The sequence below is a fragment of the Tauraco erythrolophus genome, chromosome 7 (assembly GCF_009769465.1).
Source record: "Tauraco erythrolophus isolate bTauEry1 chromosome 7, bTauEry1.pri, whole genome shotgun sequence".
Classification (NCBI taxonomy): Eukaryota; Metazoa; Chordata; class Aves; order Musophagiformes; family Musophagidae; genus Tauraco; species Tauraco erythrolophus.
In genome coordinates, this window is record NC_141471.1 from 21560851 (window position 1) to 21577212 (window position 16362).

A 16362-nucleotide genomic window follows, 5' to 3' on the forward strand; every position below is an offset into this window, starting at 1 on the left:
AGCAAAATTATCTTCACGGCATTGTCATGGTTTGATGTGGGAGGGGAGGTTCTGGTGGCAGGAGCTGCCCACCAGATTGGACTTCCATCCCCCTTGGGGCTTGAGCCAATTGGCGCCTCTGCGAATTGCCCTATTTATGTCGGGACAAAGGAACTGGAAAGGTGTGTGCCTTTGCCCAGGAGAGAGAGGGGAGGGGGGTACTGCCCCCGCTCCCCGGTGCTCGGCCGGGCGCTGGGCTCGCATTGGGCCAGTGCCACCTGCTGAGGATGGCCGTGGCGGAGCCGCTTGGGGAACTCGGGGAGAGCCCCGCTCCAGGGGTGCCCACCGGGCTGAGTTCACCCAGAAAGGACTGAGATCTGAGAGAAATGGCTGCACCAACACCAGGTCAGTGAAGATGGAATGGGACGAGGTGTGCCGGAGCTGAGTTTCCCCTGCAACCGGTGGCGAGACGGCAGGTGGCCCCCCTGCAGCCATGGCAGTCTTTGGTCGAGCAGAGACCCACTCGCAGCCCATGGAGAACCCACATCGAAGAAGAGATGCCTGAGCCTGAGGACGGTACGAATCTAGAGTCCGCGGGATGACCCCTGTCGATGGGGAGGTGTTTTGTTTAAAGGAGATGCCTGAGCCCGAGGACAATTGTGAAGCATGGGCACAGGCAGAGATGCATTTATGCATTTAAAGTCTGCATAGAGACGCATTTAAAGTCTATATGAGGACCCATGCCTGAGGGAGTGGCAACAACTCCCCAAGAATCCGAGACTGTGGTAAAGCCTGCACTGGAGCAATCTGTTGCAGAAGGATTGCATCCTGCAGGTATGACTCACGCTGGAGAAGTTTGTGGATTTTGCTCGTGAGTAGGGGATCCACTGGAGCAAGGGAAAGATGGTGTAAGGACTCCTTCTCCTTTAAGAGAGGAGCAGCAGTAACAAAATGGATGAACTGACCTGCACTCCCCCATTCCCTGTCCCCCTGCGCCGCTGGGGGGAGGAGGTAGAGCCAGGAAGAAAAGGAAAAGGGGGATGGAGAGGTGTTGTTTTTAAGATCTGGCTTTATTTTCTTTTTATCCTTTTAAGTAACTGGTTTTGCTTGTCTTTATTCTTTAAGTAACTGTTAATAAATTGTTTTGCTTTCAGAAAGCTGAGTCTGTTTTGCCCGGGACCGTGTTTGGTGGGTGCTCCCTCTGTTCTTGTCTCAACCCTCAGTCCTTTTATTATATTTTTCTCTCTTTACTCCAGTAAAGTGAGAGAGCGGCTGTGTGGAATTTAGTTGCCGAATCGGCCTAAAACCATGACAGGCATCTTTATAGGTGACTTAGAATGACATACACAAGTGTCAATATTTTTTGTTTCTCAGCTAAATAGAGTGAATTGAGGGAAAACATATTATCATCTGCATACAAGAGATGAGACAAACTCTGAATTTAATGCTCTGAGAGATCTTGTTTTGTAGCTTAAATATCACCCCACAGATATGTTGTATGCCTGACCTGGAAGGATCTCCCTAGACAGTTTCAGTTTTTATACACTTGGAACACCTGATCCAAATTATCGAGATGTACTTTTGCAGTGATTTGAGTAAGCTTTGGATCAGGGGCTATGTCTTTGGCCAGCCAATCCCATTTTCAGGAAATAAGTCATATTCTTTTGTAATGTGAGCATGTCATAGTCATTTCTTCTGACCTCAGAGGTCTGCAGGGTACTCATCTATATGTGAACTGCTCTCCTAAGGATCGGTTTACAGCTGATGAAGGGAAATAGACAGTTTTTGAGTGCAACTCCTCTTACCTATTCTGTGGATGTACTTTGGAGAAGATGAACCATGTCTCTACTACACTGACTAGACAGATTTCCATTGACTGTAGACAAAGCCTTGGTGATTAGTTCATATGGATGTCTGCATTAGGCAGATGAATGCCACCTCTTTGTGTTCAAAGCTGACCTCCCTCCCCCTCGATAATTTCCAATGAGCTGCCAAGTACAATAGATAATCATTACTGATAGAGGATTAAATTCAAATAATTACCTAAAGGATTGAAGATATTTATCTAATTTTCAGTAACTTGAATCAGTCAATATTCCTAATTGTTTGTTTTGGTGAGTACATCAGAATCCTTCACACTAAGCACATTACTTTAAACATTTTTTAAAATATTCTTAACCCTTTTGTGGAACATTGCAGTCCTGTTTAATGACAAGTGGATCTTCTTTATGTAAAAATTGATTGCTAACACCCTGTGTTTTATTACCTATTTTCTTTTTCCATTTCTAGACCCTGAGCTGCTGACTGACTTCCTTGCTTGACCTTGGACCCACATCAGTGCTGAGGATGTGCCCAGTGAATGCTGGGCTTTGTCCGACTCTGATCAAGCATGCTGGTCCAGCTCTGCTCAACTTGCTTTCACACTGTGGGACCTTGCCAATGAGTTCCCTGCCTGGCTGGTGTCTGCCTCCCCATGCCTGTGAGCCTCACTTGCTGCACCCTGACACTCAGGATAGAGAAGGAAAAGTCGTCTTTACAAGTAGACTTAGTTCCTTGTTTCTTTACAAGTGAAGGTAAAGCATCTGAAGGGAAAGACTGCTGTAACAGAAACATTGTGTATGTTGTTCTTGACCCTCAATAAGAATATAAGTAATGATCTGTTAGGTAAGTAAAGGGATGTGTGCTTTATTGCCCTCATGCAGTATGTGTTCTTTCATTTCTCAGAAGACACTGTCCTCATATCCCATTTCAGAACCTGCCTGCAGCCCTGTCCTCACCAAGGGCTATGTGTATATCTTGGTTTTCCTCTCTAGTGTAAAGTTTCCTCATCCTCTCTTCCTGAGGGAAGTTCTGCATACCAACTTTCCTTCCATGCTGAGCTGCCGATGTCTCGTAAGTCACCTATTTTTCACTTTATGGGTACTCCTTGTCTGACTCTTTTTTTTCTTTTTCAGTATTTCATGGCCCTGTGCCTCCCCGAGGCAAGAGCTCTGTGTGCTCCTCACAGCCCAGAGTTCACTTGTACTGCCCATTCCTACTGAACCATTGCTTCTGTACAAGTCCTTAGATTACTACATTGCTGAAACAAAATTATCATATTCTGAGAGGACAGTACAAATTGATAGTGGCAATACAAAATACGGAAAAATGATAAAGGTGTAAATATTGTTCATAGTGAAATGTTTTGAAAATGGGCCGATTTCAGGGTTTTCCTAATTATTACATTGTAAGTATTTTCTCATCACTGAGGCCTGGCTCCCTTCATCAAAGCACAGGTGGCATATGTACCCTGTGCTGGAAGAAGGTGTTTGAAAAGTGAGTATCTGTTTCTAAACCTATGCACAAACTGTATGTAGAAAATCTGCCTAAAATTAATGCACAAATTCATCTTTCCCCAGGCCGGCTTAATTTATGTGCTTGCATCTTATAAGAATAATTTACTTCCCCTTTACAATTAGTATGTTTTACATGTTCACTTGGGGAACATCTCTTATCTTGCTGACTCTGCTTTGGCTGTGCTTTGTTCCTCTCTGGGTTCAGTTATTATGAGTTGCCATGAGACTGTTTCTGAGGAAGAAGAAAGGCTTAATGAAGTTCCAGCCTTTTTAGTAAGTTTATGACATCTTGTTTGTGATAGAAAAAGAGGTGAGATGGGAGAAAACCTGTGCTTTGGCAGACCTTACACTGGCTTTTCAAGGTTTCAAGCAGCCAAATGTCTTTTGCTTAGCAAGAATAATACAAATGGGACATCTGTGTTGACAACTTAAGTTTGGTAGTTGATAGGAACTGAATGAATAAACTACTTGAAAATATGTCTCGACCTCTTCTTTGAATGCCTTCCATCAACATCCTGTTTTACTTCTCATAAAGCTTTAATTCCTGGGAGGTTTTTTGTTTAAGCTTCAGTTTTGTATCGATGATGATTTTATTGCCCAGTGTGGCTGTGTCTGGGGGGTCTGAGATGCCTTTGAAGAAAAAGGAGTAATAGCAATTTTGGTGAAGCTGCATACCTAGAAGCAAAACCAGAAGAGAGAGATTTTGGAGGAATATTTTCTTCCTTTCCCTAACTCTGGCTGTGCACGGACTGTGAAAATAAGCCATGAGCTTTGTTTTCTGTTTCATTCCCAAGTTCACTTTTTTCACTTCTTTCTCTATCGCTCTCTGTCACCAGGACTTTGACATCCTTCTGGACTGGGGGACTTGAGTCACAGACCACATTTTGTCTACTGAATTGCTAGTCAAGCTGAAGAAATGTGAACTACTGCCAGGCAAGTTCCAGTTTTCTACTGATCTATTCAATGTATCATGTTCCATATATTTTGAGACTTTAATTGAAAAAAACATATTACACTTTGTTATTGTTGTTATGAGGACTTCTCCCTCCCACAGATCAGTCTGAGATGCAGTTCCTCCCCCATGGTCTCCTCAGCAAGCTGTAGCAGCTTGTGTGCACTGCTGTCCCTTGCCCAGGGGTCAGCATGGGGTACACCAGAAGGAAGATACTCCAGCTCAGCAGGAGCTGGACTCTGAAGCTCTCCTACACATGAGCTCAGGAGGCTTTGGAAGTCACTCTGGCTCTATGACAATACCCCAAATCAGGAAGTGAGTCTAGAGTAGTTTGGATAAAGAATGAACTTCTGAAATTAGTCTCCTGCTGAGTCCTCTAAGGCTCCCATGGAAGCTCAGCTTCCTGTAGGCTATGAGCCTGTGCAGCTGCAAGTGCACCAAACCCACGTGTTCTGAGATGGCTGAAGGCTGGATGATTGGGTGAGGCGTGGAGGCAATATTTTGTCCCCTTCTAGGTGTTGTGGCTTCTGTAAACTCAGAATTTGCACAGAAAAACTCATGCTGGCTTTCAGCAAACACTTCTAATGGAGTCTTTAACCCTCGAAAGCTGATATGTGTCTGTCTACAAGCAAACAACCGAGCAAACAGACTTAAAAAAAAGAAAAAAGTAAAAGCATAATATTCTTCTCTATGTCTTTGCACTTCAAGTGCTGCCAGTAACACATAGCCTTTTTAAAGCAAGGTATTGTTTGTTTAGAACCAAAGACAGACTGAGAAATCATATCATAAGCCACTAATCTGTCTATATGATTTCTGCCATCTTCCAAGTCTCACTTTTTTTAAATTCAGTGAAAGACTTTGATCTTCACCATTCTTGTCACTCATGTCAGCCCCCAGTCTGTCTTATTTCGTTATGTCTCTCTTTTGAGTATTTTTAATGTCTCTTTCTTTGTAGGATAGTCTCTAGAGATTAGGAATTGGATAGGATGCTTATAGACAAGAGCTTTAGCTATCATCTTCTAGATTTGATCTTGATTATTTGTATCTGAGAAAGTATTGCATTACCTTCCTTTTTTGTTCTTTCTATAGCTGTCATTAAAATAAACAATAGTAATGCATATAGGAAACTTTCACTATAAGTAGTACCTAATCAGAATTCTTAATTTATTGAATAGTAAGTAGTCCTATCTGCTACAGCATTATCCTATGAAATATGAATTAAACATTTGAAAAAGGAAAAATAACAGATGTATAATGTTTAGCTATGCTATTCCATTTTTAGCTTCTTTATTTAGAGACGTTGGATTCTCATTCCACAGGCAATTTGAAATGTGGATTTATTAGTCATTTTATAGCAATTGTAGATTGATAGTAATAGAATTTTTGTTGGATTTGCTGCAGCATAAAGCAATGACAGCTGGGCACTGCATAGAAAACAGGATGCGCAGTATTCTGTCATTAGGATCCATCGTTTGTTGTTCCTAACTGTATTTCCTGAGTTAACTGTACATAATCTTTGTAGCATAATGAATTCTTTGAACTAATCCTCCTTGTGTTTTTATTGAAAAGTTTAGTATTTAGACACACGTTGAGGCCAAGGCTCTGTGACATGATGCTGGAGGTGAGGCACCTGTTTCCTCACATTACATTCCCAGGAAGGGTGCATTTTACACAAATGTCATGCAGTGTTTATACAGACTTGAGTCATTCCTGGGACCATGTAGCAGGCACATTCCAGGCAGAGACTTCCTCTTCTCCAAGATTTTTATTAAAAGCACGTTTAGGAAGATGAAACAATACAATAAGGAGGCATTGCTGTGAAGTTACATCCTCTAGGTAAGAATTCAGAAAAAATTTGTAGGTACTCCCAGGATATCCAAACCTTATCCATCCTAAGTCTGCTTTCTGGAACCTAAACCTATATTTAAGTAATCTATGAAAATCTTGAAATCTTTACTGTGTAACATATTTTACTTATCTGTATGTATGCAAAGCCCTGGTGTTTCAACATTGTCTTGAAATCTGGAGGTCTCAATTCAGTTGCTGAAACACAGGTGTCTCTAGTGTGCCCTTGAGATACCCCAGGGATCTGAAATCTCTGTTTATGATGAGGAGCTACCGTGCTTTTGGATGACTTTCAATGCCTATGTTTGGGTAACAGGATTGAGATCAGAGTGTCTTTTGCTAAGCTGTGTGGTCTCAAAGTGTAGCGCTAGGAGAGTCTTTTCAAAACAGTACAAACAAGACTAGGTGGAACCGCTAAGGAAATCTGAACCTTATGTAATCAAACTAATGATAAAGGAATAATCAATCACTTCCAAACAACTTCTCTCCTTGAATTCTTAGCCTTAGAGAAGATCAGAAGTCAATGGTACAAGGATAATGAACATCTAATGCCCATTAGATGAGCATTAACATTATGCTTTTCGACTTTCTCTTATGTAAGGAAGTGTATCTCAGCAGCTTAGCTGGAATAGTCTGGCTGCATTCATATCACAAAGAACAGGGAGTAACTGACAGAAAAAGACATATAATAAGGAACTATACAAATCTGTAGATTCCAAGAAGTGATGCTATGTATTGATAAATTAAACAGTAGCCGATAACACTCTGGGACACCAGGAATCTCTTGTCCATACTAGTAAGCTGTTAGCATGGTCTCATGTATGGTTGTGGTGGTTGCCAAAGGTGACTTGAATGAGGATACTCTTCCGTAGGAGACTTATGCTTTCAAAGACATTCTGTTCTGGCTGGCCTTGGTGCCAGTGAAAAATTCTGGCTATGTCTGATTTACTAACACAGACATAACCTAAGAGTTGGCAAAACACCAAGTTCTAGTACATTTTCTTGATATTGTCTACATCGCAAAAGGGATGACCCCATGTTAAGTGGTAAAAATTCTTCATGGAATTTGATAAGGCCCTTAACCTTAAAAACATAAACAAAACCTTCCCTTTCCTCCAGGAAATAAATCTAGTGGAGTTTTCACTCTGGAACTTGTTTATTAAATCCTAAATTTTGACAATGGCTGGTTTTGTTAGATTTGTCCCATAAAAATTTATTGCATTAAGTTGTATTTTTAACATGGAGAAAAACAAGAAAAGAGACAGTTGTCAATATACAACTCAGTTGAAAAAAAATCAATCTTTTTCAGCAGTCTTGGAGCGCTGGAAATGAAATGAAATGAATGACAGGCCCTGTGGTATCATCTTATAGAAAAGCTGTGAAGGTTCTTTTTAATATAATTTTCACTTCAGCTTAATTACAGAGTCATCATTATGGTTCATTAAATACCTATAATATTCCTGACCTGACAATAAGTTTGGTATGCAATATTTTGTTGGCTTACCTCCATTTGTGAAACATTACATTATACATTTGTTTACAGCATCATCTATACTTAACCTTGTGCACACACATGCACACACACACATGCATATTTTTTTTCAGTTAAAAGGATTTGTCTCATGAGTTATCACACTGATAACTATCAAAACGATTTTTCTTTCTAGTTAGTGAAAAGATACTCTAATTTTACCAAATCGATGCATTGCATCAACATGGAAACCTAATTTATCAAAAAAGAGACACACTTCTTGTCAATGTTAAATGATGTTTCCCTCCCTTAATTATCAGCTTATGGTTTGCTAGGCCATTACATTTTTAAACCCCAGTCTTTCCTAGTTTCAACAAAGCCACTAAAATTAAATCTTCATACGAGTGCCACAGCTCTCCCCTTTGAGATCAGCAGTATAATTACGAATAGTCATTACTGATTATTTTCATTACTTGTTTAATTTCCATTACACAAAATCTTTACATTTCATTAGTGGTCTAAGCTGTAAATTTAGCAATAAATTTGTCTTTAAAATTCAAGACTAATAGCTTCAAGCAAAGCTTAGTAGTTAGGATAACCTGTAGCATTTAATTTTTAAAATCAGAAACAAGGGAAACGTTTGTATGACCAGTTATATTTGGTTTACAGGAAATAAAATAAAAAGAAAATGGCATAATTCCATCCAAGGTAAAATGTTACAATACTTGTGCCGACAGAGTACTGAACGTTTCTGCTGGATATAACCCTGCTATTGGGGTCTGTTGAGCTATGTGGTGGCCTTCACTGCACGTCACAAGTGGAACCTGATGAGATACATCTGTGAGTCCTGAGGAAACTGGCAGGTGAAGTTGCTAAGCCACTATCCATCATATTTGAGAAGTTGTGGCTTATATTTGTGAAGTTATAAAGGGAAGAAAGGAAGACCCAAGGAACTACAGGCCAGTCAGTCTCACCTCTGTGACTGGCAAGATCATGGAGCAGATCCTCCTTGAAACTCTGCTAAGGCACATGGAAAAGAAGGAGGTGTTTGGTGACGGCCAACATGGCTTCACTAAGGGCAAATAATTTGGTCGCCTTCTATGATGGAGTTACAACATTTGTGGATAAGGGAAGAGCAACTGACGTCATCTATCTGGACTTGTGCAAAACATTGATACTGTCCCACATGACATCCTTGTCTCTAAATAGGAGAGACATGGATTTGAGAGATGGACCACTCGGTGGATATGGAATTGGCTGGATGGTTGCACTCAAAGAGTTGCCATCAACGGCTCAATGTCCAAGTAGAGACCAGTGAAGAGTGGCGTTCCTCAGGGGTCAGTGTTGGGACTGGCGCTGTTTAACATCTTTGTCAGTGATATGGACAGTGGGATTGAGTGCATCCTCAGCAAGTTTGCTGACAACACCAAGCTGTGTGTTGTGGTCAACATGCTGGAGGGAAGGGAGGCCATCCAGAGGGACCTTGACAGGCTGGAGAGGTGGGCCTTTGTGAACATCATGGAGTTCAACATGGCCAAGTGGAAGGTACTGCACATGAGTCGGGGCAATCTCGAGCACAGGTACAGGCTAGGTGGAGAATGGATTGAGAACAGCTGTGAGGAGAAGAACTTGGGAGTGTTGATTGATGAGAAGCTCCACATGAGTCGTCAATGTGTGCTTGCAGCTCAGAAAGCCAACTTTATCCTGGGCTGCATCCAAAGAAGTGTGGCCAGCAGGTTGAGGGAGGTGATTCTGCCCCTCTACTCTGCTCTTGTGAGACTCCACCTGGAGTATTGCATTCAGCTCTGGAGTCCCCAACATAAGAAGGACATGGAGCTGCTGGAGCGAGTCCAGAGGAGGGCCACGAAGATGATCCAAGGGCTGGAGCACCTTTTCTATGAAGACAGGCTGAGAGAGTTGGGGTTGTTCAGCCTGGAGAAGAGAAGGCTCTGGGAGACCTTATAGCAGCCTTCCAGTACCTAAAGGGGGCCTACAGGAAAGATGGAGAGGGACTTTTTACAAGGGTGTGTAGTGATAAGGGTAAATGGCTTTAAACTGAAATAGGGTAGATTTCAATTAGGTCTAAGGAAATGCTTTACATTGAGGGTGGTGAGGCACTGGAACAGGTTGCCCAGAGAAGTTGTGGATGCCGCATCCTTGGAAGTGTTCAAGGCCAGGTTGGATGAAGCTTTGAACAACCTGATGTAGTGGAATATGTACCTGCCCGTGTCAGGGGAGTTGGAACTAGATAATCTTTAAGGTCTCTTCCAATACAAACCATTCTATCAGCTAATTATATGATTCTATTAGGCCTCAGACAGCCAAAACTTGTACTATCATTGCGCAAAGATCATTCTTGTGAATGATAGTGGGAAAGTTATAAGCAGAGGGCAAATTATAAACCCATGTTACCACTGACCCATGCTAGTACCGAGCTTGTAGTCACGTGACACATTGCTTTACCCTTAGGCTGTAAGGGTTAGCTAAGGAAAAGTTGTTTGGCAGCAACTAGCAACAGGTTTTGAGATGTGTATGATACACATGGTTGCCCTTCTTAGTCACCAAATCTCACTAACAATTGTTAGCAATATGTATGCTACAAAATATGGACTGTGTTCACTTCTTGCTTCACTTCACTAAGATTCACTTATCTATTTGGAGTGACATACCTGGAGATGAGACCTTAATTAGGCGGTTATGCTCAGCTAAGCGTGTCTGTATGTTGCTGTCAGTATTCCTCTCTGCTTTTGTTTCCTCTGATCAAATCATGGGTGTGGAGAGCTGTTTTCTTCAAAGGTTGTCTTCTGTGGAATGCCATTTCTGATTTAAAGAAATCTCAAACAATCAGGAGGGAGATTTAATGTGAATTTCTTTAACTAGAGAAGAAAAGTATTGTCCTATCTGCTAAGTATAAATGGACCAGTCATCAAAATCTTTGGGATTCCCGGCAAAAGACAGAAATGCATTTCGACATGATGCTTGTACGATGCTCCTTCTACCTTTCATATGAAAAGGACAAGAAAAAAAGCAAATGACCTCTTATATTTATCTTCATCTCTGTTTACATTGTACTTCATATCTAGCTTCAGAACATATATTTTCCAGCAAAATAAAATGGATGAGCAAAATTAGAAAGGGAATAAAAATCACATTTTTTTTAATCCAAGCTCATATTTGTTTTGTCTGTGCCCTCTGATTCTTTTATTTAAAACAAATGTTAATAGGATTATGGCTCTAATTCTCATTTTCATTATGGATGGTTTGGAGGCACTGCCTCATCCCAGCCCAGTGCTTTGACCACCTGTACACACAAATATTCTGGGCTAGGCCAGCTACCCAGAGTACAGTGTTTGATTTTGTTCTGTTCTCTTTCCGTCCTCCCTCTGCATTACCAGGCAGGACAAGACAACAGATAAACAGTAGGCACAGTTTGACAAGGTGGCACAGGGTGACCTGGGATGTACAGACTGGCATTTCTTAGACTGGAGAGCATTTGGGCTCCATGCCACAGAGGCAGCACATGGTCCAAAGGACACCAAGGAACATGTGGGGATGGTGTATACTCAAGTGTCATTCTAAAAGGCAGAGAGAACATGGCAGGACATGTGGCCGAGGACAAGGTTGCCGATATGCCACAGTTCAGTTGCAACCCATAGTTTTTATATACTCCCATAATATCTCCACTGCTAAAGAGCAATTACTGTACAGGTTAACTGGTTCTTCTGCTATAGGCTCTTAGATGACAGAAAGGAGTATCGAGTGTGCTATGCCCACAGCTAGAGAAGAACGTATGATGTGGGTGGAAATAGCTTCCCATGAGGCGGTGAAGAAATAATCCAGAGAAGCAAGGCTATTGGCACTGGGGAGAACCAGTGCTGTTTAAAACCCGGTCCCATTGATCTTGAATCTTGGTGTTCCAGGTAGCACAGGCCTCCCAAAGTATATTAGTCAGTGCATGCACAAGGATGCAACAGCAGATGGTCTGGACTTATCTGTCTATCCAGTTTATGTTACTTGAAGGGGTTCTACATGTCATGCAGTACATCCTATTTCACTGATCATGCAGTGTAAAATAATTCTATTTTTGTGAGCAGGTCTAAAATTTTGGATTGATGTGTAGGCTTAGTCAAAAGCTGTCCGGTGTGCCTAAAACTCTAAAATGGCTCTAAATGGAATAAATTCCAGCTGCTTCACAACAACAGAAAATGAAAAGACTGTACAGTCCACCTCCACCAAATTCCTGGGACATCTGGGAGTGTAATTTCCCACAGCCACTGGAAATGCTGATTCCTGGATCAAGGTGTAGAGCTCCAAAACAAGTGCTAACCTGGCAGAGGAGAGGTGGGCAACTGTTTTCCCAGACAAACCAGGAAACAGGTCAACCAGAGGAGTGAAAGGGTAATTCTGAAGTGTACTGTCATCTTGTGCTGTCCTTACCCCTTCCTCATTATAATGTAGTTTGTGAGTAAAGTGAGGCCCAGATAATTGTGGGAGGTTTTTTTTTTTGTGGCAACTAAAGTATAAGTAACTTGAAAAAGTGCGAGCCTTTTTTTCATATGCAGAAAATGTTAAGAAACTTTGTAACAAGGACATGCAAAAACAAATGGCTTAGGAAAGGGCAGAAGTGGTAAAAGACTACTTGTTAATAAAAGAATAAAAATAGCAGTAGTGGAAAGGATACATAAAAGCATGAAAGATTTTTAATTTAATGAGAATGGTAAGAATATGAAACACAAGTTCAGGACGTGCAGTAGTATTTTTATACATATGTTTTCAGAGACAGTAGTAAGGGAAAATCTTTGCCTGAATTCTAGTGGGAAAAGTGACATTTATGTTACAAAGACATTTAAATTTTCTACAGATATTGGGTGAATTTCACTACGAAGATTTTGCAAAAATGTTATAGGTGAAAGATTGGTTTTATTTAAAGAGAGAGCTAAGAGAAAAATGAGACTTTCTAGCTATCTTTAACAAACCCCAAGAGCTCCCCGTTGAATTGGTTTCTGTGGAAAAAGTGAGAAAATGTTTTGCTTAATGATACAAGAGAGCCTGAGAGGAGAGAGCTGGTCAACCAAGGAAAAAGCTGCACTATTTGATTTGAAAAAAAGTCCGCACTTCAAATTTAAAAAGTTTCCTTTAACCTTCAGTATGTAGGAAGAAAGGCTCTATCTGGAAGTAAAGAAGAGATAATCATTAATAAATTGTGAAGGTAAATGTTTTCATTATTTAGGGACCTTGTGTTTATATGTTCTTTACTAAGCTTCAGTCCAAAAATGGTAACAAGAGGGTCTGTTGAATATAGTAATGCTGAGGAAAAAAATACTGCTTTAAACACAGAGATTAGACCACTTTTTTCATTTTAAGGGAACCTTTCTCCATCTGAGACAGACCTGACAGGTGAACAGATTGTACCTTATATTTAAAGACTGTTTACTAAAACAGCACATTATACTTTCTTCTCATTATCCTATTAAGTGGCAAACGAGATTCTTTACTATGGTTACATGAATTTTAATATGAGAGATATGCATGTTAAGATGCTGTTTGAGTTAGAGGGAATACTTTGCACTTTGTAAACAATCAAAAAACCTTATCATTTTTTTATCAGCAAAATACTGACCATAGTTAATTGAAAAATTGGTTATATTTACAGAGATATCTTCATCGAACTTGAATTAATTATTTAGGACCCAGCAAACAGGTTAGAGCGTGTTCCTTCTCACCTGTAACAGAATTGTATTCTGAAAAGTCTAAGTGACTGCCTAATTGGGTTTGGGGTGACCAAACACAATCCACAAGATTAGTACTTCAGCTGCACTGGTGAGCTGAGACATAGTCTTTTGCTACTTATGGGTTACCTGAAGAGATTATTTCAGATAAAGGTCCTCAGTCAGTTCCTGAAGAGTTTCAAACACTCCTAAGGAGAAATTCAGTACACTCTGTCTATTGCTTATCAGCTAACAGTATCAGATAGGTTAGCAGAACACTTTTGCAGACATTTCCAAAGGGCCCTAAGGGAAAAAAAATAAATCAGTAGTCTGCCATACAGAAAATTCCTGCAAAGTTATTTCTCAAATGTCAGGTTTGAATTAGGTTTGATTTATTGGATTGTGTTTTAGCAAAACAACTAAGCAAACAGTAGAGTAGATGTATTTTTAAAACCTGAGTACACATGCCTTCACTAAAGAGTAAGTTCAGGGAAGGATATTTTGGGAGGAGTGTTGCAGTCCGTGTTTTCTGTAGCAGGATTAAATCGACAGATAATGAAGAAATGGGATGACCATTTTCTCCAACACGGAAACTTCCAGAAAGGGAACAGATTTGCCAGTAATGAGGATGTTTTTAGAAAGGGAAAAATGAGATACATATATTGCTACAGAGACATGAAGGCAAACATTCACGTTTGATCTGGGGGACAGTAAAGATACTTCTGGACCAGGTATCTATGGTCATAATGAAATATAATGCTTTACAAATCCAGTTATCCAAACACTTAAAAATTTTAATTCTGTACAGCTACTTCAGGGCTATTCTAGTGTGATTATACAAAGCATATGTAATTCATGTATACATAGTGGGTAAATACAGTATACATGAAACATACAACTGCAATGGTTTTAATTTTCATGCTTGTCACCTCTGTTTTTATAGGACATCACTGTTGCAAAAGGAGCCATTCTGTGAGGAAACTCTGTTATTATGAACGCCAGAGGGGAAACACCCTGCTGCCTCTGAGGGCCTGACATTTGTTCTTTCTTACCTGGCTACTTCACTTAATCTAGAGGGAATGTTATTTTCACTTACCGTATATGGTAGTTCTTCTGAATATGAACTGTAGCCAGTCCCATTAGCAATCTCGTAAGTTAACTAGTCATTGCTTTATTCCTGAGAACTTTCTGAACCTATAAAACCATTTTGCTTTGTGAAATAGCTGAGTTTTTGTTTTTCGGTAAGAGTCAGTCACAAAGGAAACTAGAGGCATCAGTATGTCGTCTCCAATTTTAAAACGTGCTGAGCAGACAACATTTGGTATTCATTAAGCCTAGATAAAAAAAGCGATGCCTTTAAACTGGAAGCCTTAAATGTCATCTTTTTGGTTTTTTATCTTAATGTGATAGGAATTATGTCTTCCAAAGACTAACCAGCAGTTTCCAGCAGCCAAATGAGTGAAGTGGAGTAAAGGGATCTTTTGTCATCATTATTAATAGCACCTTACATTTTCTATAACATTTTTTGTCAGTCTCCAAGATTGATCTGTGCTATTACTGAACATGGTTTATTTATTTAATTCTGTTTTTATGAAGCTTGCTTGAATATTAAGCCATGACAAACACAAATTACATTTAATAATTATACTAAACATGCATTCAAATCTGTCGCACAACAAACAGAAGTCTCTAAGAAGGACATGGAGCTACTGGAACGAGTCCAGAGGAGGGTCACGAAGATGATCCGAGGGCTGGAGCACCTTTTCTATGAAGACAGGCTGAGAGAGTTGGGGCTGTTCAGCCTGGAGAAGAGAAGGCTCTGGGAGACTCTATAGCAGCCTTCCAGTACCTAAAGGGGGCCTACAGGAAAGCTGGAGAGGGACTTTTTACAAGGGTGTGTAGTGATAGGACAAGGGGCAATGGATTTAAACTGAAAGAGGGCAGATTAAGATTAGATATAAGGAAGAAATTTTTTACATTGAGGGTGGTGAGGCAGTGGAACAGGTTGCCCAGAGGAGTTGTGGATGCCCCATCCCTGGAGGTGTTCAAGGCCAGGTTGGATGAGGCTTTGGGCAACCTGGTGTAGTGGAGGGTTTCCCTGTCCATGTCAGGGGGGTTGGAACTAGATGATCTTTGAGGTCCCTTCCAACCCTAACGATTCTATGATTCTATGATTTTAAAGCACTATATTAATTTATTGTAAAACACAATAATATCTTACATTAGGTTAAAAATATTGTGTTGAGTGACCTGAAAGATTTGCTGAACCGAGGGAGAAAGGTTTTTAAAATGATGAGAGTTAGAAATAAAAGAGAATTATAGCTTTACACACCACTGTTGTGTATGAGATCCTTTGTAACAGAGAGATATGAACACCAAATTATTTGATGCACCCAGCTGAAGGAAATGAGCGCTGTGATCAAATTAAAGTCTGGAGAAGTAAATATGAATATTTATGAGATATCTGGAAGCAGGAAATAGCCTTGTGACGAAAAATATTACTTGCTATGTTAGTGAAGTAAGTTTTGTACGTTGCTGTCACTTTGGTGAGTATCTACTTGCCTGTTGAATGTACAGTTGTCTGGACAGGACAGATTCTTCCTGGCACAAGAACAGGAGTATCTGATGCCTTTGCAGAGACATTTCTCACAGATGAACTCTGCAAAACCCATATTGACATACTTTATGGCCACAGCTCTAAGAAGCAGAGAAAATTTGTGGACAACAAAAGAGAGGACTGGGCAGTAGAAAGAAATGCTTTCTCTCTCATATGACACCATTGAAATTGTATCAGAAAGTAAGTAAAATTAATAGATAAAGAATTATTTCTATAAATAATTCATCCTTAACAAGGATAACTATAGCCTGAGAGGATTTTTGTCTTTGTAGCATCATAGAAATCACTGGTGTGGAACTGGAGTCCTGCCTACAATTTTCCTCTCTGTGACAGATCCCATATCTGTTATTCTCTGAGACAGCATTTCTTTAACCACTACTGTAAAGAACGGTGTGTCTTGAAAGGCTCTTGGAACAGTGTATTTTACCAAAACTTTCATGTGCCCAATCTCCTTT